A 24,508-nucleotide genomic window follows, 5' to 3' on the forward strand; every position below is an offset into this window, starting at 1 on the left:
AAGTGTTTTGCCTAAGATCTCAGTGCAGGAATATGAACCCAGCTTCACCTCATCTCAAGGTCATGTCCCTCCACCACTACCTGCCACAGTGAGGTCGTTTGGTCAAGCAAAGCAGGCAGGAGAGGGATCGTCTCTTCTCTTGACATGATGGCGGCCAATCATTAAATCTCCCCCTAAGCAAGGAAGGCTTTAGGGAGTGGACCTCCAGCCTCACCTGAAGGTCCCCCTGTCCTCAGAACTCCTACCTCCCTCCTTCAACCAGGCAGTGGGGTATAGCAGGAAAAGCATAGTGTGGAGCCAGATAGACCTAGATTTAAATCCATGAGCACTGTGGACACCCTGATTTCGTCCTTGCTATAGAATTGCAGGAAAACAGCAACTCTCTTGTTTTGTTTTGTTCTTGTAAAGACAGAGTCTCACTATGTTGCTGAGGCTAATCAAACTCCTGGGCTCAAGTGATCCTCCCACCTCAGCCTCCCAAGGAACTGGGATTACAGGCATGAGCCACCATGCCCAGCCCTTGTTTTGTTTGAAGAATGCTGAGGACTGCCAGGGGCGGTGGCTCATGCCCATAATCCCAGTACTTTGGGAGACTGAGGTGGGTGGAACTCCTTGAGCCCAGGAGTTCGAGGCCAGCCTGGGCAACATGGCAAGACCACATCTCTACAAAACAATAAACAAAATTAGCCAGACATGGTAGCATGTGCCTGTGGTCCCAGCTACTCTGGAGGCTGAGATGGGAGGTTCACTTGAGCCAGGGAGGTAGTGAACCATGATGGCAACACTGTTCTCCAGTCCAGCCTGGGCGACAAAGCAAGACCTCGACTGAAAAAAAAAAAAAGAGAAAGAACGCCGAGGGCTGTGGGGAGGACTAAGTGAACCGAGGAGAAGGATCCTTGCATTTTATATTAAATTCAACTAGCCCAGGCCAGGCGCAGTGGCTCACACCTGTAATTCCTGCACTTTGGGAGGCCGGGGTGGAAGGATCACTTGAGGTCAGGACTTCGAGACTAGCCTGGCCATTGTGGTGAAACCCCATCGCTACTAAAAGTACAAAAAAATTAGCTGGGCGTGGCGGCAAACTCCTGTAATTATAGCTACTCGGGAGGCTGAAGCAGGAGAATCACTTGAACCCAGGAGGCAGAAATTGCAGTGAGCAGAGATCGTGCCACTGCACTCCAGCCTGGGTGATAGAGCAAGACTCTGTCTCAAAAAAAAAAAAAACCTCGGGAGGGGGGAGGGATTGCATTGGGAGTTATACCTGATGTAAATGACGAGTAGATGGGTGCTGACGAGTTGATGGGTGCAGCACACCAACATGGCACAAGTATACATATGTAACAAACCCGCATGTTATGCACATGTACCCTAGAACTTAAAGTATAATAATAATAATAATTAAAAAAAGGAAAAAAAAAAAAAAAAAAAAAAACCTCAAACAGCCATCTCTACCCAGAAGCTTAGGAGGCTTTTCTCCTTCTGAGCTCTCTTTTCTGGGTTCTCCTACAAAAAGCTTCCTTCTGTCGCCCCCAGGGTATATAAAGATACTGTACCCTTGAATTTCTCTACATCCCATCCTAGAGGCAACTGTGCCTCGAGTCATTCCTAGGGGAGTCTCGCCCCACTCACACATTTACTCTTCACCTTCCGGACCCCGTACGTCTTTTCTACGTGCCTGTTGCCTCCAGCCAGGCCTCGGAAACCTTGCCCTGTTCTCCCCAGGCTTCGTAGCACGGCCTGGGTGACAGTGGCATGTGTAGCAGGATCACAGGATAACATACAAGGAAAGGTGCACGAAGAGATGATGTTTCTCTGTTTCCTACAGCTGATCTGCTGAGCCGTGAGCCGCTGCGGGGAAGTGGAAAGAAACCTGATCACCGCACTGCAGCTTCTCTCGGTTTAGATAGCCTCTCGACGACTCAAGTCTCTGTAGACTCAATACTCTGTTTTGTTTTGTTTTGTTTTGTTTTGTTAAAGATGGAGTCTTGCTCTGTCACCCAGGCTGGAGTGCAATGGCACGATCTCGGCTCACCGCAACCTCTGCCTCCCAGGTTCAAGCGATTCACCTGTGGGGTCTCCACTAACTCCAGGCGCTTAGTGTCAGAATCAAGTTTATTGTAAGACACCTGGTCAGCATCCTCAGATAATTGGAGCATTTTTTTGATGTGGGAGAACTTCTTACAAATTTGGTGTCAGAAGCAAAGTGTGGTAGAGAAACTGCAGTGAGTGTGTAGAGCAGAATAGTTAGTTCGTTTTAGGAATGAGGAGCAAGGGACACAATGTCCTGAATGGAAATGGGGGATTTTTTTTGTTTTTAATTTTATTCTTTTGAGACAGAGTCTCACTCTGTCACCCCGGCTGGAGTACAGTGGTGTAATCTCAACTCACTGCAACCTCCACTTCCCAGGCTCAAGTGATTCTCCAGCCTCAGCCTCCCAAGTAGCTGGGTCTACAGGCACAAGCCACCAATGCCCAGCTAATTTTTGTTTTTTTGTGGAGATGGGGTTTTGCTATATTGGCCAGGCTGGTCTCGAACTCCTGAGCTCCAAGCAATCTGCTTGCTTCGGCCTCCCAAAGCGCTGGGATTACAGGTATGAGCCACTGCTCTCGGCCTAGAAATGGGGAATTTTAGAGAGAAATTAGTGTGGATGGTAAGTGGTAGAAAGATAATGGAAAATAGTTTCACTTTATTGAGTCGGGGATGATAGAGATGTCATGTGAACAGATGGAAATATTGAACCGGAGGGTCGGAAAGGGAGATAAGGATTTGAGTGGCATCAGTAAAGAGATGGCTTATGTCTGTAATCTTGGCACTTTGGGAGGCCAAGGTGGGAGGATCACTTGAGGCCAGGAGTTTGAGGCCAGCCTGGCCAATATGGTGAAACTCTGTCTCTACTAAAAAAAAAAATATATATATATATATATACACACACACACACACACACACACATATATATATATATAAAAATGCCAGGTGTGGTGATACGTGCCTGTGGTCCCAGCTACTTGGGAGGCTGAAGCAGGAGAATTGCTTGAACCAGAGAGGTGGAGGTTGCAGTGAGCCAAGATTGTGGCACTGCACTCCAGCCTGGGCAACAGAGTGAGACTCTGTCTCAATCAATCAATCAATCAATCAATCAATGTAGAGAGTGGTCGACTGAGTAGTCAAGGAGATGGAGACAGCAGGGGACTGTTCACTTTTAGGAGTGCTTTACTTAAAAGATGGATGGCATTTAAGATTCCCTTCCCCGTTTCCTTCAGAAGATTTTTCTTAATTTCTGGTTTCTTGCTCTTTACTCCATTTCCCAAGGAAGGAAGGAAAGAGAGTTGGGGAGGCCACCAGAAATATATAAGCTCTGGCAAAGCTCTTACTGGCGGGCGGCCGGGCTGAGGCGGGGCAGCCACTCTCTAGGCTCGGGTGGGCCTGCCGTGCCAGTCAGCTGGTCTCAGATGGTTAGTGCAGGGAGGGTGGGCTGGCCTGAGGGGACACCATGCAAGGCAGAGGTGCCAGGCAGCATGTGCTCAAAGTCCATTTGTCTGGCGGGTCAGTTTTGTCCAGTGTTGGTAATGTTGCCGACATTTAGCTTTTGGGCCGTTTTCTCTGGTGAGACCCAGGACTGACTAGGATAGAGAGACAGCAGAACTGCTATGAACTGAACTCTCGTTTTTAACTTTTGCAATGAATTGGTTTGTCTCCAGGCTGCTGTTACAACAACGTAATTGCAACCAGATTACTTTCTTTTTTTTTTTTTTTCGAACCTCTAAATCTATTTTAAACTTTCTTTCTTTCTAATAGAGATGGGGTCTTCCTATGTTGTCCAGACTGGTCTCAAACTCCTGGGCTCAAGTGATCCTCCTGCCTTGGCCTCACAAAGTGTTGACGTTACAGGCGTGAGCCACTGCAACAAGCCCAGATTACTTTCTTGTCACATGTTGCAAAACAGACCCCAGGAGGATGTGAGAACACAGAATGCATCAAGCTGAGACACAGACAAGGACACAGTGGGGGATACCATGTGACTGACACTAGCCAATAAGTGTGTCCCACTTCCCTGGTTTTCATGCTTGGTTGGGTGGAAGGGGGAAGATATGTAACTCATACAGGACCAATCAGAGGCTTTTTCAGGGTCTGAAACAGACACTGGGGAGAAAGGTGGCAAGGAGTACCGGGTAGCAGGAAAGAAGATATGCTAATTCCTGGAGCTGCTGCCAGTAGGAACAAGGCAAGTTTACATGCTTGCTGGACACCATCTTTGCTACCCCATGGGAGAACATCCCCTATGAAAAGGAAGCCAACAGAGAGGAAAACTGAGCCAGACAGTGAGGAAAGATAAAATGTGAGGAAGAGGCCAGGTGTGGTGGCTCATGCCTGTAATCTTAGCACTTTGGGAGGCCGAGGTGGGTGGATCACAAGGTCAGGAGTTCAAGACCAGCCTGGCCAAGATGGTGAAACCCTGTCTCTACTAAAAACACACACAAGAAAATTAGCCAGGCGTGGTGGCGAGGGCCTGTAATCCCAACTACTTGGGAGGCTGGGGTAGAGAATTGCTTGAACCCTGGAGGTGGAGGTTGCAGTGAGCTGAGATTGCACCACTGCTCTCCAGCCTGGGCGACCGAGCGAGACTCCGTCTCAAAAAATAAATAAATAAGTAAATTAATTAATTAAATGTGAGGAAGAGAGAAAAGGAATGTCTGTCCCGATGGCCTTGAGCCCTTGGATCCAGTCATGACTTAAAGCCAGATCTAGTCCTCAGTGTTTCCATTTAATAAGCCAATACATTCCCCCTTTTTGCTCAAATTAGAGTTAAATTTCTAACATTTACAACAACAAAAAGCTCTCACAAATCATCTTAGCTCAGGCTGATACAGTAAAATCCTGGGTGGCTTAGACAACAGGCATTTATTTCTGGTGATTCTGGAGTCTGGGAAGTCCCAGATCAAGGTGCCAGCCAGTTGTGTTCCTGGTGAGGATTCTCTTCCTGGCCAGACTTGGCTGGGTTTGACGGCTCACGCCTGTAATCCCAGCACTTTGGGAGGCCGAGGTGGGTGGATCACCTGAGGTCAGGAGTTCAAGACCAGCCTGGCCAATATGGTGAAACCCCATCTCTACTAAAAATAAAAAATTTAGCCAGGCTTGGTGGTGCGCACCTGTAATCCCAGCTACTCAGGTGGCCAAGGCAGGAGAATTGCTTGAACCTGGGAGGTGGAGGCTGCAGTAAGCCAAGATTGCGCCATCGCCCTCCAGCCTGGGCAAAAGAGTGAGATTCTGTCTCAAAAAAAAAAAAAAAAAAAAAAGGTTACTTCAGAAAGTATAGTGAGCTGAATCGTGCCACTGCACTCCAGCCTGGGTGACAGAGTGAGACTCTATCCCATAAATAAATAAATAAATAAATAAATAAATGACTCTTTCTGGCTTGCAGCCATCTGCTTTCTGTGTCCTCACACGGCCTTTCCTCCGTGTGTGCAGGTGGAGAGCGGCAGAGGCGAAGCAAGCCTTCTGATGTCTCTTCTTATAAGGGCCACACCCTCAAGACTTCATCTAAACCAGATCACTTCCCAAAGGCCCCGTCTCCAAATACTAACACATTTGGGGGTTAGGGCTTTGTTTTGCAGCAGAGTGAGAGATCACCTCCAACCTCACACACCTCTTATGTAGGCTCTCACCTATATCTAGAGACCAAATTGACACAAGCCAGAGTAGCAAGATAAAAGCATATAAGCTTTATCAGTTTTCTGTGTACACAGGGATCTTCATAAGAAAGTGAAGTCTGAAGAAGTGGCCAAAGTAAGATGCTTTTGTACTTTTTAGACAAAGAACAATAGATTTGAGAAGAAATAACAAGACAAAAGGGATCTGGTTACAGGAAGTAAATTTCTAAGGGAGTCACCAGGCGACATATGGGAGGGTATACAAGTAGCAGAATAGAAGGGTCACTTTGGGGGCCAGGCGCAGTAGCTCACACCTGTAATCCCAGCACTTTGGCAGGTCAAAGCGGGCGGATCACCTGAGGTCAGCAGTTCAAGACCAGCCTGGCCCACATGGTGAAACCCCGTCTCTACTAAAAGTACAAAAATTAGCCAGGCCTGTTTGTGCATACCTGTAATCCCAGCTATGCGGGAGACTGAGGCAGGAGAACTTGAACGCAGGAGGTGGAGGTTGCAGTGAGCCGAGATTGTGTCATTACACTCCAGCCTGGCTGAGAAAGGTTGCTTCAGGAAGTACAGTTGTTCAGGTCCACTGCACTGCAGCCCCCAATTTCCAGTCTCTGGTGATAAGGGATATTTTCACCCCCCTGATAAGGGGAGTGTATCCCTCCCAGAGGAATCTTTATGGCTTGCTGCATGCAGGAAGAGACAGGTCGGCTCACCCTTTCTGAAACCACATTTTCTCCACCGTTTTCTTTTTCTTTTGAGACAGAGTCTCACTCTGTTGCCCAGGCGTGATCTCAGCTCACTGCAACCTCTGCCTGCTGGGTTCAAGTGGTTCTCCTGCCTCAGCCTCCGGAATAGCTGGGATTACAGGCGTAAGCCACGTTGCCCAGCTAATTTTTGTATTTTTAGTGGAGACAGGGTTTCACGATGTTGGCCAGGCTGGTCTCAAACTCCTGACCTCGTGATCCACCCGCCTTGGCCTCCCAAAGTGCTGGGATTACAGGTGTGAGCCACCGTCCCTGGCCAGTGCCCCTGTTCTTTGCCTTGTTGCCTTATCAACCTTAGCATTTTGGTTTGTATTCTTAGGGTCCCAAGACAGTGTGTGCGGTTTCAGATACTGCATCTGCATTCAAGACAGGAAGAAGGGAAGAAGAGCCCAGCTAGTACCAACCTTACCTGTTTTCTTTTATGAAGAAAGAAAACCTTTTTCTGGGACAGGCACAGTGGCTCTGGGAGGCCGAGGCAGGCGGATCACCTGAGGTCAAGAGTTCAAGACCAGTCTGGCCAACATGGTGAAACCCTGTATCTACTAAAAATACAAAAAAAATTAGCCAGGTGTGGTGGCGCATGCCTGTAATCCCAGCTATTTGGGAGGCTGAGGCAGGAGAATCACTTGAACCTGGAAGGTGGAGGTTGCAGTGAGCCGAAATCATGCCATTGCACTCCAGCCTGGGCAACAAGAGCGAAACTCCATCTCAAAAAAAAAAAAAAAAAGAAAGAAAAAAGAAAACCTTTTTTCAGAAGTTCCCACAGTAGTTCTCTGCTTAGGTACTGTGGATCACTCTTAGTTGCAATGAAGGCAGGGAACCCTGGAAGCCAGATTGTCCAGATAGGGCTTAGACTACTCATGGTCCATCACCTGGGGGTTCTGGTAGTCAAGAGAAAAGGGGCATGCGTGTTAGGTGGCCACCCATAATGTCCTACAATTTTTGGTGAAAAAAAAATGTGTTTTTTGTTTGTTTGTTTTTTGTTTTGTTTTGTTTTTTGACATAAGGTCTCACTCTGTCACCCAGGCTGGAGTGCAATGTTACAATCATAGCTCGCTGCAGCCTCCACCTCCCAGGCTCAAGCAATCCTTCTGCCTCAGCCTCCAAAGTAGCTGGGACCACAGGCCTGTGCCACCACACCTGGTTAAATTTTACTTTTTTTCTTTTGTAGAAACTGGATCTTGCTTTGTTGCCCAGGCGGGTCTCAAACTCTTGGGCTTAGGTGATCTGCCCACCTTGGCCTCCCAAAGTGCTGAGATTACAAGCATGAGCCATGGCACCTGGTATAAATATACCCAACCTTCCCACTTTTACCTACTTGCTCAAGTTATTGCCACTTGTCTAAAACTTGCTTTTCTCTATCTCTGCTTGTCCAAGTCCTATCTACCCTTCCAAATCCTTTTCCAATGTCCTGGATCCCCAGTGGGATATGAAGACTGCTTCCGCCTCTCCCAGCACCTTGTAACCTTGACTCTGGCTTTTACATTCTGTCCTGTGTGTGGTCATTTGCACGAGGCAGCGTTGTGCTGTGGCGCAGCTTTGGGCATAGACCACCTTTGGTTCAGCCACTTTGCAGGTGCACCTTTGATAGGTCACTTACTCTCTCTAGGGTCTCAATTTCCCCATCTATAAAATGAGGGTAATATTAGATCCTGCCTCAGAGAGTTGTTGTGGGGATTAAGTAGGATAATTTGTGTAAACTACTTAGCCTGGTGCCTGATGTATAGCCAGCACTTGCTGACTGTTAGCCATCCTGGTTATTATGGTCATTACTGCTCTCCTCGCCCCATCGCCTCCCTCTGCCTTCCTCAGCTCTGCATGCTCTGACACTTTTTAAAATGGCGATAAAATTCACATACCGTAAAGTATGTGAATTCTTTATTCACATACCTTTTAAAGTGTATGATTCAGTGATTTTTGGTATATTCACAAAGATGTACAACCATCACCACTATCTCATTCCAGAACATTTTTATCACCCCCGCAAGAAATCCTGTACCTGTTAGCAGTTGCTCCCCATCTCTCCCTCCCCTCAGCTTCTGGCAACCACTAACCTACTTGATGTCTGTATGGATTTGCTTATTCTGGACTTTTGTGTTTTTGCTTATTTTTTTTTTTTTTTTTTTTTGAGACGGGGTCTCGCTCTGTCACCCAGGCTGGAGTGCAGTGGCCGGATCTCAGCTCACTGCAAGCTCTGCCTCCCGGGTTCACGCCATTCTCCTGCCTCAGCCTCCCGAGTAGCTGGGACTACAGGCGCCCGCCACCTCGCCCGGCTAGTTTTTTGTATTTTTTAGTAGAGACAGGGTTTCACCGGGTTAGCCAGGATGGTCTCGATCTCCTGACCTTGTGATCCACCCGTCTCGGCCTCCCAAAGTGCTGGGATTACAGGCTTGAGTCACCGCGCCCGGCCGTTTTTGCTTATTTTTTTAAAGAGAGACTGGGTCTTGCTCTGTCACCCGGGATGGAAGTGCAGTGGTATGATCATAGCTCACTGCAGCCTCAAACTCCAGGATTCCAGCGATCCTCTGTGCTCCAGCCTCCCAAGGAGTTGGGACTACAAGTGTGCACCACCACACCTGGCTAATTTTTACATTTTTTTGTAGGCATGGGGTTTTGCTATGTTGCCCGAGCTGGTCTCAAACTCCTGGCCAGAAGTGATCCTCCCACCTCAGCCTCCCAAACTTCTGATATTACAGGCATGAGCCACCATGCCCAGCCTGTTCTGGACATTTTATGTACATGTAATTACACAATATGAGATCTTTTGTAACTGACTTTTATTTAGTATATTTTCAAGGTTCATGCGTGTTGCAGCATGTATCAGTACTTTATTCTATTTTGTGGCTGAATAATTCCATTGCATAGATTGACTGCATTTTATTTGTTAATTAGTTGAGGGACTTGTAGATGCCTCCACCTTTTTTTTTTTTTTTTTTTTTTGAGACAGTCTTGCTCTGTCACTAGGCTTGAGTGCAGTGATGTGATCTCGGCTCACTGCAACCTCTGCCTCCTCGGTTCAAGTGACTCTCGTGCCTCATCCTCCCGAGTAGCTGGGATTACAGGCATGCATCACCACACCCAGCTAATTTTTGTATTTTTGGTAGAGACGGGGTTTCACCATGTTGGCCAGGCTGGTCTCGAACTCCTGACCTCGTGATCCGCCTGCCTTGGCCTCCCAAAGTGCTGGGATTACAGGCGTGAGCCACTGTGCCCGGCCATCTCCACCTTTTGGTTATTATGAATAATGCTTCTATAAACCTTTGTGTTTGTGGATATATTTTCAGTTCTCTCGGGTATATATCTAGGAGTGGAAGTGCTGCATTCGGTGGTAGCTCTATATTTAACATTTTGAAACTGCTGAACTGTTTTCTACAGTGGCCGCGCTATTTGACATTCCCATGAGCACTGTCGGAGGGTTCCAATTTCTGCACATTCCTGACAACACTTGCCGTTGCCTGTCCAATGCTGCCCCTTTTCTACCAGTGACTGTGTGCCTCATCGGTATTTGGTTTGTTGGATGGAAGCTCTCTAGGGCTCTGGCTTCCCTGAGGTTTTTTGAGGCTGGCATAAGAGGCATGGTTTCTCCACTGGCAGCATCAGCTGGGACATTGGATTTTGGAAGGACTCTGAGCTTCCTATGCATCAGGCTGGGGGCTGAGCCCTGAAGTCCATGTCTTCATGGAGCCTGGAGTCTATGGGGGCACAAATAAGTCAACAAAGTGTTCAATTGCAATGCGGTGAGCAGGACTCCAGAGGGAAGCCCAGGGCATTATCATTAAAGTGTGATGGGTTGGGATTACATGTGGCTCATGCCTGTAATCCCAGCACTTTGGGAGGCCCAGGTTGCGGTGAGACAAGATCATGCCACTGCACTCCAGCCTGGGAGACAGAGTGAGATTCCATCACAAAAACAAAAACAAAAAACAAAACAAAACAAAAGCAAAAAAAACGGGTCTGGGCGTGGTGACTCACGCCTGTAATCCCAGCACTTTGGGAGTCTGAAGCGGGCAGATCACCTGAGGTCAGTCGGAGATCAACCTGGCGAACATGGTGAAACCCTGCCTCTACTGAAAAAACAAAACAGAACAAAACAAAAAGCCAGGCATGGTGGTGCACACCTGAGGCAGGAGAATTGCTTGAACCCGGAAGGTGGAGGTTGCAGTGAGCTGAGATCATGCCACTGCACTCCAGCCTGAATGACAGAGCAAGACTGTCTCAAAAATAAATAAATAAATAATAAATAGACCACACGCGGTGGCTCACGTCTGTAATCCCAATACTTTGGGAGGCCAAGACAGGTGGATCACGAGGTCAGGAGTTCGAGACCAGCCTTGCCAACATGGTAAAACCCCGTCTCTACTAAAAATACAAAAATTAGCTTGGCATGGTGGTGGGCGCCTGTAGGCTCAGCTACTCAGGAGGCTGAAGGAGGAGAATCATTTGAACTCGGGAGGCGGAGGTTGCAGTGAGCTGAGATCACACTGCTGCACTCCAGGCTGGGTGACAGGGCGAGACTCCATTTCAAAAACAAAAAAAAGAAAGAAAAAATAATAAATAAAGTGTGATGGAGAGATGGTATCGATTCCCCCACCTGAGAGGCAAGAGGTTGTTCAAGGAGGGCTTCCTAGAAGAGACAACACCTGAGCTAAGTCTTAAAGATTAAGTAGGAGTCACTCAAGCCAGTAAAAATGGGCGTAGTGTTTCCAGGCGAGTGGAACTGCTCAAGGAAAGCCACGGAGCTGGGAAACAATCTGGACTGCTGTGGCAGTGGCTGGGAGGAGAATAAAGTGGGGATTTGATAGTGACAGAACAAGAGAGAAATTGGAGTGTGATAAGCCTATGTACTGCATGGGAGACACAGCAGCCAGGAGGCCTCTGCCTTGGTGTCCTCCTCTGTAAAACGGGGATAAAAATATTGCCTACCTTATAGGGATCTTGTCAGGGTTTAATGAGCTTGAATGAAGAGTTTATGCACCATCTGGAACAGTCTCTGGCACATGTTCAATAAATGTGGGCTATAACTGCTGCTCTCCTCCAAGAGCTCGGTGAGACACTGTAGCTTCCACTCTGGAGCTGAGAGAGATGCGCATGGCAGGGCGGGGGCTGTCCACGGTAGAGAAGTAAGGCTTCCGTTGTCATAATGAGCATGGGGGAGGGCGGGGTGGAGAGACAGGGAACAGCTTCCAGAGAAGGAAGAAGGGCTTGGCAGGCAAGACAATAGGTGTCCAGTTCTTTTTTTTTTTTTTTTTTGAGACGGAGTCTCGCTGTGTCGCCCAGGTTGGAGTGCAGTAGCTGGACCTCAGCTCACTGCAAGCTCCGCCTCCCGGGTTCACGCCATTCTCCTGCCTCAGCCTCCCGAATAGCTGGGACTACAGGAGCCCGCCGCCTCGCCCGGCTAGTTTTTTGTATTTTTTTTTTTTTTAGTAGAGACAGGGTTTCACCATGTTAGCCAGGATGGTCTCGATCTCCTGACCTCGTGATCCGCCCGTCTCGGCCTCCCAAAGTGCTGGGATTACAAGCTTGAGCCACTGTGCCCGGCCAGGTGTCCAGTTCTAAGAAGGTGTGAACAAGGTATCAATCAACCACTATGTAGTGAGTACCTTCCATGTTCAAAGCAATGTGTGAAAGCTGCTGAGATATGAAGAAATATACCTCCCTAACCACAAGCTCACGATGGAGTTAGCAGAGACTAGGATAGATGAGACTGGGAGGGCTTCACGGAGAGGCAGAGAACCAAGCTGGAGTGGAAGGGTGGGGAGGACTCAAGGAGGCCAGCAGAGTGGAAGCCAAGTCAGGTGGAAAAAAACCGCAGGGTAGGGACAGGGCTTTTAAGTTATTTACAATCAACCAGAGAAGAAGGAAAATATTCCAGAACATCCCATGGGGGTTAATGGAGGACAGGCCTGGAAAGAGAGATACAATTAAAAACTAGCATTTAGGCCAGGCGCAGTGGCTCACACCTGTAATCCCAGCACTTTGGGAGGCCGAATGGGAGGATCACTTGAGGTCAGAAATTCGAGACCAGCCTGGCCAACATGGCAAAACCCTGTCTCTACTAAAAATACAAAAATTAGCCGGGCTTGGTGTCAGGTGACTGTAATAGCAGCTACTCAGGAAGCTGAGGCAGAAGAATCACTTGAACCCAGGAGGCAGAGGTTGCAGTGATCTGAGATCGAGCCATTGCATTCTAGCCTGGGTGACAGAGCAAGACTCCATCTCAAAAAAAAAAAAAAAAAAAAAAAAAAAAAAAAAAAAAAAAAACGAAAAACCAAAACAAAGCACAGATAAACATAAAAAGCTAACATTTATTAAGTGCTTGGTATAGTGTTAAGTGCTGTCCATGTTTAGTAGGGAGAGAAAAAATCACCCTTTTAAAATCATGCTACAAAATAGTACTCATTGCTCCAGGCAAAAATCGCAAGTATAAATGTTAGACAAGGATAAGGGAGTGATTCAGGCCAAGTGTTACCATAGGGAGTAGTGGGGACTGTGGCAAACTAGGGAGCATTTGCTTCCCCTAAAAGAGGCAGTTGCTCCTCCATCCAACCAGTTGTGTCCCCACTGACCACTGTGATCTTAAATCCAATGAATGCTTCCCTGTCTTGCCGACCTGACCTCCTAGGCAGACTTCCCCTCCTGGAACCAGTCTCTTTTCTTGCTTCCAGGATGCCACACTTTACTGGTTTTCCTTCTGCCTCTCTGGGCATTCTTTTACAGTTTGCTTTACTAACTGTTCTTCTCCCGTTCAGCCTTTGAGTGGTGGAACTTTCCAGGGCTTAAGCCCTCTTGTCATGTGACCCTGCACTCACTCTCTTCCTAGGCCATCTCATCTCTCTGTAGGCTGATGACTCCCACATTTCTATTTCAGCCTGGTTTGTCTGAAGCTGTTATGCCCAGACTGTTTATTCCCCGAAGAAGACCACCAGAGTCCAGAGTCAAAGCTAAGCAGCAAGGATCTTTATTACAGGTTCGAACCTGGAGCTCTCACTTGCTCGTGAAACGAGACGGGCAGGAGAGCTCCCCTACTGAGCTCCGAACAATGTTATATAGTCTAAGGAAAGTAGGCATAGAATCATTATACATATTAGAGGTATGATTGGCTGGAGTTTGAACAAAGCGATTTGGCAAACTATGATTGGTTCCCGCCATTTCTGATATTTCAGTACAACCCTTGAGGCGGAAGAGCAGTTTTACACAAAGGCAGTTAATTATATTGCATCAGGTTGCACGACCAGTTTATGGCTATCTTGCTTAAACACACCTTGTGACCTGGCTATCTTACTTAAACATTCCTTGTGACCTGGTCTCAGAAAGAGAAACATGTACTTACAGAACTTACGAAACCTCTGGTACGTGCAAAGATTAGAGAGCAGAACAAGGGTGTAGCGGGTGGGGGGCGGGTACACATCTATCTTTGTGTCCTTTCAAAGCCTGGAGGATACTTGAGTATCTCACATATAAACGAACCCCAAATGGACTTTTTAAAATCTCTTCGGCCGGGCCCGGTGGCTCACTCCTGAAATCCCACCACTTTGGGAGGCCGAGGCAGGCGGATCACCCGAGGTCAGGAGTTCGAGGACAACCTGGCCAACATGGTGAAACCTCGTCTCTACTAAAAATAACAAAATTAGCTGGGCCTGGTAGCGCATGCCTGTAATCCTAGCCACTTGCGAGGCTGAGGCAGGACAATCACTTGAACCTGGGAGGCAGAGGTTGCAGTGAGCAGAGATTGTGCCATTGCACTCTAGCCTTGGGGACAAGAGTGAGACTTTGTCTCAAAAAAAAAAAAAACTCCTCCCACAAATCTGATTCCCCTTCAGTTTCCCTACTTCAATCAATGGCGCCTCCACCCTCCATCACACGTGCCATCAACACATTCCCCTTCACCCTCCACATCCAGCTCCTCCCAATGGCTGTGGCTTCTGCTTTACAAAGACATCTCATGTGTGTCCACCTCTTGCCGCCTCCACTACCACCACCCTCATCCAGGCCATTACCATTGATGCTGTGCAGGGTCGCCTGGTCTCCAGGGTCGCTGGGTCTCCTTGCTTTCATTTTCCACCTGCTTCTATCCCATTCTCTACACAGAATCTATAATGATGATTTAAGGATGAAAATCTAATCATATTGAGGCAGGATGATAGGGAATTAGAGTAACCATGGGTTAAGGCATAAGCAAAAGAACAGCAGGTGCAGCCAGTTCTAGGCAAGACTGGGCTGCACACAGGCCATACCCTCACTCCTATGATAACAAGACAGAAGTTTCCATTTCAGCCTCTGATTGGTCGTGGGCCAATCCTTCATAGGGTGTAGCCAATTGGATGCCTCTAAAGGGCACCTAGGGGTGTTACCAAATTCTTTTTTTCTTTTCTGTTTTTTGTTTTTTGTTTTTTTTTTTGTTTTTGTTTTCGTTTTGTTTTTGAGACGGAGTCTTGCTCTGTCGCCCAGGCTGGAGTGCAGTGGCCGGATCTCAGTTCACTGCAAGCTCCGCCTCCCGGGTTTACGCAATTCTCCTGCCTCAGCCTCCCGAGTAGCTGGGACTACAGGCGCCCGCCGTCTCGCCTGGCTAGTTTTTTTTTTTTTTTTTTTTTTTTTTTTGTATTTTTTAGTAGAGACGGGGTTTCACCGTGTTCGCCAGGATGGTCTTGATCTCCTGACCTCGTGATCCGCCCGTCTTGGCCTCCCAAAGTGCTGGGATTACAGGCTTGAGCCACCGCGCCTGGCTTTTTTTTTTTTGAGATGGAGTTTCGCTCTTGTTGCCCAGGCTGGAGTGCAGTGGCGACATCTTGGCTCACCACAACCTCTGCCTCCAGGGTTCAAGCAATTCTCCTGCCTCAGCCTACCAAGTAGCTGGGATTATAGGCATGCAACACTAGGCCCAGCTAATTTTGTGTTTTTAGTAGAGACCGGTTTTCGCCATGTTGGCCAGGCTGGTCTTGAACTCCCAACCTCAGGTGATCCACCCACCTTGGCCTCCCAAAGTGCTGGGATTACAGGAGTGAGCCACTGCGCCCAGCCACCAAATTCTTTAGCTTAATAAAAACCTGAAAGAAAATTGTAATCGGGACGCTTGAGCCGGCTCCCGCTCTGTACTTTCACTTCAATAAATCTGTGCTTTCTTTGCTTATTTCTTCTTTTGTTGCTTCATTCTTTCATTGCTTTGTGTGTTTTGTTTAATTCTTTGTTCAATGTGCCAGGAACCTGGACAATTCACAGTCAAGACCTTCTATCCAGTAACAATATCATTCCTGTTAAAAGCCTTTTGATGATTTCTCTTGGCTTTGGTATAAAATCCAAAATCATTGGTGTGGTTCACAAAGCTCTATTTGATGAGCTGGGCCCAGGGATATGAAATTAAATGTCAGTATGGTGCAGGCAAGTGACTTAAATAAATGAAGCTGGCTGAGTCAAGGGGACGATAGGGAGGAGTGGAGACTGTGGCAAACTGGGGAGTGCGTGACTGCCTAAGAGTGTACCTTCATGCATCCAGCAGACTGTTGGCACATGGGAAGGTAGACCCTATAGCCAGATCTTCTGATATTTCAAGAGAAGCTGGTCACCCAGATTTTTAAGTAAAGCAATGGATTCAAAAGCTGGCAACTAATTCACAATCTTTTTTATACCATGCAAGAGAAAAACAAAACACCACATCTGTGGGTCGGATGAGCTTCTCAGCAGCCAAATGTTGGATTCTACTCTATACTCTAAAGATCCTGGACAGAACTTCTGTTAGAAGATTACTAATATATATATATTTTTGTTTGATACAGGCTCTCACTCTGTTGCCTAGGCTGGAATGCGGCGGTGCAATCTCAGCTCACTGCAGCCTTTATCTCCTGGGCTCAAGTGATCCTCCCCCCACCTCAGCCTCCCAAGTAGCTGGGTCTACAGGCATGCTCCCACCATGCCTAACTAATTTTTGTATTTTTTGTAGAGACGGGGTTTTTGCCATGTTGCCCAGACTGATCTTGAACTCCTGAACTTATGTAATCCACCCATCTCAGCCTCCCAAAGTGCCGGGATTACAGGAGTGAGCCACTATGCTCAGCCAGAAAAATTACTAATACTTTTGTTTGACAAGCATTTAACAGGTTTTTTTGAGGGTGGTGTGCAAAGATGAAGCGTCTCTTCTCCCCCTTTCCCCAGTGAAAGAGACGGAGGCACAGAGGAATAAGCTGCGCTGCATAAGAGTGAAGGGGCGTCTTCCTTGGCATAAACTATTTTGCCTTTTACACTGAATTGTGGATTTCTCCAGGTTAGCCAGAAGAGGGGAGATTTGGAGATCCTGGAACTGGGAGGAGAGAGGAAATGGGAAATGGGAAAAGGGGTCTCGCCCAGTGTCTGTGGCTCAGATGTGGGACAGCAGGCCAGGCTTGGGAGGGCAGGAAGGCCTCTCCCCACAATGACAGAATGCAACAGGCAGACTGCAGGGATTGTGAGGACTCCCAGCCAACTCCAGTCCTATTCTGGACTCTCACCCACTCCCTCCTTCTCTGCTTTGACAATCCCTGAGCCCCAGCCTCAGGCTTGCGCTAGCACTGGCTGCCTCGGGGTGAAGCCACCTGCAGGGAGGTAAAGCAGCCTGGAGAGGTAGTGACCAACTGAGCAATGCCCTGAGCCGGAGGCAGCAGGTGACCACACAGAGATATTTGGGAAGGCACTTGCTGGCCCACCGCCTCGCAGGATGGAGACTTCAGTGGGTTTATATGAATGTTAGTTCCCCTGTTCAGGTGTCCCTGGGGAGCACTTGGGTTGCATTTGCAACATCTCATTTAATCATCCTGATTTTACCCCCGGAGCTAGGTGATATGGAGGTGCAAGACTAGGGATTCCCCTGCCCTTCTGGGGGAGAGAAGGGGCACAGGATCTCTGATGGGGAGAGCCCTGAGAGGAGGAAGCTTCAAAGAGAGGCAGCCGAGGGATGGAAGCCCAATCTGCTTTGACGGATTCAAAAGGCAGCAGTGACTATTTTCTTTCAGGTGTTGCCCTTCTGTGTAGTCTGAGATCGCCGTGATTCATCACAAATGGAGGAGACAGCTTTGCAGAGAATTAAGTGAGTGGCTTATCCATCCCATCTCTGACCATCTGGAAAGTTCCTCCCTCGACTGTCCTCAGGATTAGATCTGAGGTTGGTGTACCCCGGTGAGGTGGTGTGGCGGGCCAGGTCTTACTCATGCAGGCCTCCATAACAACTGCTTCAGTACTGACTGAGTGGTTAAGTTAAATATTAAAAGCTGGCCGGGTGCAGTAGCTCACACCTGCAATCCCAGCACTTTGGGAGGCCAAGGCGGGTGGATCACCTGAGGTCAGGAGTTCAAGACTAGCCTGGCCAACATAGTGAAACCCTGTCTCTATTAAAAATATAAAAATTAGCTGGGCGTGGTGATGTGCACCTGTAATCTCAGCTACTCCAGAGGCTGAGGCAGGAGAATCTCTTGAACCTGGGAGGCAGCGATTGCAGTGAACCAAGATCTCCTCACCATTGCACTCCAGCTGTGGGTGACAGAGCACGCTTCTGTCTCAAAAAAAAAAAAAAAAAAAAAAAAAAAAAAGGCTGAAAGAGCCAGTGTGCTTATACAAAGGCTGGAATGTAACAAAAGTTCTCCAAGAGTTTTGCCCAGGCCTTCCCTGGGCCTTAAAGCATGACAAAATAACGAAGGAATTCTTAACAGGACCCATTTAGGATTAAACAAATTTTATTGCAGGTCTGAAGAAACACCCCAGGCTTCTTACTGGGGGTCTGAAGGAACACCCCAAACCTCCATGATTTAGCAGGAGACAAGATAAGGGTAATCACCTCACAGCTGGACCCATTTAGATTAAGTAAATTTACTGAGGCTGCAGAGGAAGGTCTTCAGGACTCAGACCTTAGTTATAGATTAAAAGCAGTTAATCAGGGCCGGGCATGGTGGTTCACGCCTGCAATGCCAGCACTTTGGGAGGCCGAGGCGAGCGAATCATGAGGTCAGGAGTTCAAGACCAGCCTGATCAACACAGTGAAACCCTGTCTCCAGTAAAAATACAAAAAAAAAAAAAAAAAAAAAAAAAAAAAAGGCCGGGCATGGTGCCACATGCTTGTAATCCCAGCTACTCAGGAGGCTGAGGCAGGAGAACTGCTTGAACCCAGGAGGTGGAGGTTGCAGTGAGCCGAAATCTCACCACTGCACTCCAGCCTGGGAGACAAGAGCGAAACTCCGTCTCAAAAAAAAAAAAAAAGTTAATCACTCTATATGTTTGTAGATGAATGCACACTTACACGTAGACATATAGCTTAGAAGGTACATAGGCTCTGGAAAGCTTTGTAATTTAGAGTTGGTCTGGCAATATTTTTCAGGCCTCTCCCTAAAACTGGTTACAGAAATAAAAACTTCCTTCTTTCCAATTTCATCCCCATCTCGTTACTGGGCCGCAAGAATAAGCAGCCTGACCCTTAGTTTGGTCCGGGAACAGTCGTCCATCACTGTTTTGCTGCCTTGCTTTTTTCTGATCTCCTCAGCTCAAGCTACTGGGTCAGTTTGACTTATTACAGATCACAGGTATGCAAGGAAGAAGAGGTTTGAGGAACAAGTGGTTCTCCATCCCAGCGCTCAATTAGAAAAAAAAAAGTATTTTATTGAACTGCAGAGGAGAAGGAGCTTAATTTTTTAACATTTGTTTTTTTTCTTAGTAACAAGTCATGCAGAACCAATTATTACTAGTTTGAATTGAGGAAAATACAGTTGCTAACAATAACAAAAGAACAACCCAATTTTAAAAATGGGCACAAGACTTGAATAGACATTTCTCCAAAGAAGAAATACAAATAGTCAGGAAGTACATGACGAGATGCTCAACATTGCTAATTATTAGGGAAATGTAAATCAAAATCACAATGAAACCACTTTAGGCGCATTAGAATGTCTTTTATTTTAAAAAGAAAAAGAAAATAAGTGTTGATGAGGACGTGGAGAAATGGAAACACTTGCACATTGCTGGTGAGAATGTAACATGGTACAGCCACTATGGCAGTTTCTCAAAAAATTAAAAATAGAACTACCATATGATATGGCAATTTTTTTTCTTTTTTTTCTTCTTCTTTTTTTTTTTTTTGAGATAGAGTCTCACTCTGTGGCCCAGGCTAGTATGCAGTGGTGTGATCTCTGTTTACTGCAAACTCCACCTCCCAGATTCAAGTGATTCTCCTGCCTCAGCCTCCGAAGTAGCTGGGATCGCATGTGCCTCCATGCCTGGCTAATTTTTGTATTTTTAGTAGCGATGAGGTTTCACCATGTTGGCCAGGCTGGTCTGGAACCCCTGAGCTTAGGTGATCCTCCCGCTTTGGCCTCCCAAAGTGCTGGGATTACAGGCATAAGCCACTGTGTCCGGCTCCTGATCTGGCTTTTTTTTTTTTTTTTTTTTTTTTTTTTTTTTTTGAGATGGAGTCTCACTCTGTTGCCCAGGGTGGAGTGCAATGGCGCAATCTTGGCTCACTGCAACCTCCGCCTCCTGGATTCAAGTGATTCTCCTGCCGCAGCCTCCCGAGTAGCTGGGACCACAGGTGCACACCACCACACGTGGCTAATTTTTGTATTTTTAGCCACCGCACCCAGCCTGATCTGGCAATTCATTTTTTTTTTTTTTTTTGAGATGGAGTCTCACTCTGTCACCCAGGCTGGAGTGCGGTGGCGCAATCTGGGCTCACTGCAACCTCCGCCTGCCAGGTTCACACCATTCTCCTGACTCAATCTCCCAAGTAGCTGGGACTACAGGCGCCCGCCACTGCGCCCGGCTAATTTTTTGTATTTTTTAGTAGAGACGTGGTTTCACCATGTTAGCCAGGATGGTCTCGATCTCCTGATTACGTGATCCACCCGCCTCAGCCTCCCAAAGTGCTGGGATTACAGGCGTGAGCCACAGCGCCCAGCCTGATCTGGCAATTCTTATGGGTATATGCCAAAAAGAATGGAAAGCACTGACTCCAATAGATATTTGTGCACTCAGGTTCATAATAGCCAAAAGGTAGAAACAACAGATGAATGGTTAAACAAAATGTGGTATACACATACAATGCAATATCATTCATCCTTTAAAAGGAGGACGATTCTGACACATATGACAACGTGGATGAACCTTGAGGACATTATGCTAAGTGAAATAAGCCAGTCATGATGTAGCAGGACAAAACCCCTCAGACATTGAGATAGTGAAGGGAGTGGCTTTAATCAGCTGGGAGCATCAGTAGGCTAGCGTCTTAAAATCCGAGCTCGTCAGGTGCTCAACTTCTGTCCCTTTCAAGGGCTCACAACTCTAAGGGGGTCCGCTGACTCAACTTCTGTCCCTTTCAAGGGCTCACAACTCTAAGGGGGTCCGCGTGAGAGGGTCATGATTGATTGAGCGAGCCAGGGGTTACCTGACAGGGGCTGCAAGCACCGGTGGTCAGAGTGAAACAGAACAGAATGGGAGGTTTCACAGTGTCCTTCCATACAATGTCTGGAATCTGTACATAACAACAGTTGCTAGGTCAGGGGTCGAATTTTAACTACCAGGCTTAGGTCAGGCAGGCCCAGGCCTGGTTTCGGGTCTGGTTCCTGGGCGCTGGGCTACCTGCCTTTAGTTTCGCTTCTCTTTTCTTTTCTGAGTATAAAACAATATAGAGGGTCTCACTCTTCCCTCAACGCAAGAACAAAATCTGTGTGATTCTACTTATACGAGGTTCCTAGAGCAGTCAAATCCACAGAGACAGAACGTAACCCGGTGGTTGTCAGGAGTTATGGGGACGGAGGAATGGTCGGTTGGTGTTTAATTGGTATGGAGTTTCAGTTTGGGAAGATGGAAAATTTCTGGAGATAGATGGTGGTGAGGGCTGCACAATAATGTGAATGTATTTCATGCCACTGCATTCTACACTTGAAATTATTAAAAGAGTAAATTTTATGTTATGTGTATTTTACAATAAAAAAGAGGCTAGGCGTGGTGGCTCTTGCCTGTAATCCCAGCACTTTGGGATGCCGAGGTGGGCGGATCACCTGAGGTCAGGAGTTCGAGACCAGCCTGGCCAACATGGTGAAACCCTGTATCTACTAAAAATACAAAAATTAGCTGGGCGTGGTGTCGCATGCCTGTAGTCCCAGCTACTCAGGAGGCTGAGGCAAGAGAATCACTTGAACCCTGGAGGCGGAGATTGCAGTGAGGCGAAATCGCACCACTGCACTCCAGCGTGGGTGTCAGAGTGAGACTCTGTCTCAAAAATAAATAAATAAATAAATAAATAAGGCCAGGTACAGTAGGTCACACCTGTAATCCCAGCCCTTTGGGAGTCTGAGGTGGGCAGTGTCATGCGCATCCATGTGAAGAGACCACCAAACAGGCTTTGTGTGAGCAACATGGCTGTTTATTTCACCTGGGTGCAGGCAGGCTGAGTCTGAAAAGAGAGTCAGCGAAGGGAGATAAGGGCGGGATCGTTTTATAGGATTTGGGTAGGTAAAGGAAAATTACAGTCAAAGGGGGGTTGTTCTCTGGCGGGCAGGAGTGGGGGTCACAGGGTGCTCAGTGGGGGAGCTTTTTGAGCCAGGATGAGCCAGGAAAAGGAATTTCACAAGATAATATCATCGCTTAAGGCAAGGACTGGCCATTTTCACTTCTTTTGTGGTGGAATGTCATCAGTTAAGGCGAGGCAGGGCATTTGCACTTCTTTTGTGATTCTTCAGTTACTTCAGACCATCTGGGCGTATACGTGCAAGTACCAGGGGATGCAATGACTTGGCTTGGGCTCAGAGGCCTGACAGGCAGATCACTTGAGCCCAGGAGTTCAAGACCAGCCTGGGCAACATGGTGGAACTCCGTCTCCACCAAAACAAAACAAAAAATAGCTGGGCATGGTGACATGCTCCTGTAGCCCCAGCTACTCGGAAGGCCGAAGTGGGGGGAGGATTGCTTGAGTTCAGGAGGTCAAGGCTGCAGTAAGCTGAGATCGCACCACTGTACTCCAGCCTGGGCAACAGAGCCCCACCTTGTCTCAAAATAAATAGATAAATAAAAATAAGTTAATTAATTAAATGAAAACTGATGATTCAGAAAGGAACAAACAAACACAAACCCAATGCCAGTCGCCGTGTTTGGTGCTCTGCTTGCTTCTCTTGTGAACAGCAATGTGCGGAAGTGGTTCTGCGGACTCACTTGCAACCTAAATTTTGAGGTCAACGTCTCTCACCTGTGAAATTCTGCCGGGTGCTGGGGGGCAGTTTCGGAGCATAATCCTCACAGTTGGAGAGGAAGTATTTTCTGGGGAAAAGATAAGGCAGCAGTGGATGAAGCACTGGCCGGGTTTGAGGAGATGACCTGATGGGGCCCCCGTGGGAGAAACTGTTAAATGTGGGAAGGGGGAAAGGAGCAAAGAGATGGACCGCAGGGCCTTCACCCCCTTCTTGGACTCTGTCTGCAGCTCACAGTGGCCCCCACGGCTCTCCAAGGTTCTGGCCACATCCCTAGGCTTAAGGAAGAGGAAAAGAAAGTTCCCCTCATGCCTCAGATCCCAGCCCTGCACTCGGTCCACCATTCCCACCAGTGATGTCAGGAAAATGCCAACCCAGCGCCCAGCGCTCACCTCTGCCTGGTCTTACCCTCATCCACATCGCGAGTGTGTCCAGATTACTGCGGGATCAGGCTGGGGAGAGGTGTGCTGGTGGCAGCTCCCATCGTAATCCCCCACCCTTCCAGCCTCCCTGCCCCACTTCTCCCCTCGACCGCCTGTTCTCCCTAACTCATCTCTCTCCTCCGCCTCTCCCCTCTGCGAGGTTTACATTGCTATCCACCCACTTTCATGACTCCACCCACTCTGCTTCCATTTTAGTTGTTTCAGCGTGGGGTTAAGAGCTGAAGGACAGGATGCCCCCTTCCCTGGGAGCTGCTGGGGCTTTCGCTGGGCGTGTGCCCACCCAGCCACTGTGAGCTGTTGATCTGGTGATGAGCATTCTCTGGGAGAGGCCGTCTCCCTTGTTTCCTCTCTGAGATTCCTCCTTGGAGTGCTGGAAGGTGAGAGGGAGTGACGAGCAGGCAGGGGCTGGGGCTGATGGACACCCAGGAAAGCCTTCCAGTAGATAACCCTGATGCAGGAAGACCTCCTTTTATCACGTTTGTGGCTAGGAATTGGGGCTTCTTGGATTTGCCTCAAGGCTTCCCTAAGAATCCTTTTTTCTTTTCTTTCCTTTTTTTTTTTTTTTTTTTTTTTGAGATGGAGTTTTCGCTCTTGTTACCCAGGCTGGAGGGCAATGGTGCACTCTCGGCTCACTGCAACCTCTGCCTCCCGGGTTCAAGTGATTCTCCTGCCTCAGCCTCCCACGTAGCTGGGATGACAGGCGCCCACCACGCCCAGCTAATTTTTGTATTTTTAGTAGAGACAGGGTTTCACCATGTTGGCCAGGCTGGTCTCGAACTCCTGACCTCAGGTGATCCGCCCACCTCGGCATCCCAAAGTGCTGGGATTACAGGTGTGAGCCATCGTGCCTGGCCAGAATCTTCTTTCTTTTATTGAGTGTGTGTCTAAAAGAGATTTCAAGTTACCGGTGGCAGCTGGAGACCCTACTGTTAGTGAGTAAGGAAAATAACCATCGGCTTCTTTACCCCGCAGGTGCTCGGCGGAGAGGAACACAGGCCAGGAAATACTAATGATGGGGATAAAGAGCTCCCCAGGGGCTGGATGTGGCAGCTCAAGCCTATAATTCCAACTTTCAGGAGGCCAAGGTGGGAGGACTGCTTGAGCCCAGGAGTTTGAGACCAGTCTGGGCAACATGGCAAGGCCCTGTGTCACAAAAAAAAAAAAAAAAAAAAGTCCCCAGGACCCAAGGAAGCTGCCCAGAAGTTTTCTAAAGAGGCTCCCTGCTGCAACTCTGAAGAGGAACAGGCTGTGCTGGTGCCCCTGCTTTAAGGATGCTTGTAGCTTTCTCCTGCTATCTCAGTAAGGTCTGCTGAGCACTGCACTGACAGCTCCCAGTCCCCTCTCAGTGAAGACGTCAAGCAGCAGCAGCCAAGCAGCAGTCGCGGCTGCCTCCCAGCGGCCCCGGCTGTAATCTTCTGTTCAAGGTGCCCACACCAGATCTCGGCTGTAGAAAGCA

At 47.9% G+C, this 24,508-nt stretch overlaps 1 protein-coding gene across 8 annotated transcripts in view; it reads right to left on the minus strand.

The window, feature by feature from the left end:
• The window catches only part of LOC126963577 (E3 ubiquitin-protein ligase RBX1), a 598,764-nt gene that overhangs the window by 268,733 nt on the left and 305,523 nt on the right, over nucleotides 1–24,508 (minus strand). The gene's annotated exons all lie outside the window — the stretch shown is intronic.

This window comes from Macaca thibetana, chromosome 10 (assembly GCF_024542745.1).
Source record: "Macaca thibetana thibetana isolate TM-01 chromosome 10, ASM2454274v1, whole genome shotgun sequence".
Taxonomy (NCBI): domain Eukaryota; kingdom Metazoa; phylum Chordata; class Mammalia; order Primates; family Cercopithecidae; genus Macaca; species Macaca thibetana.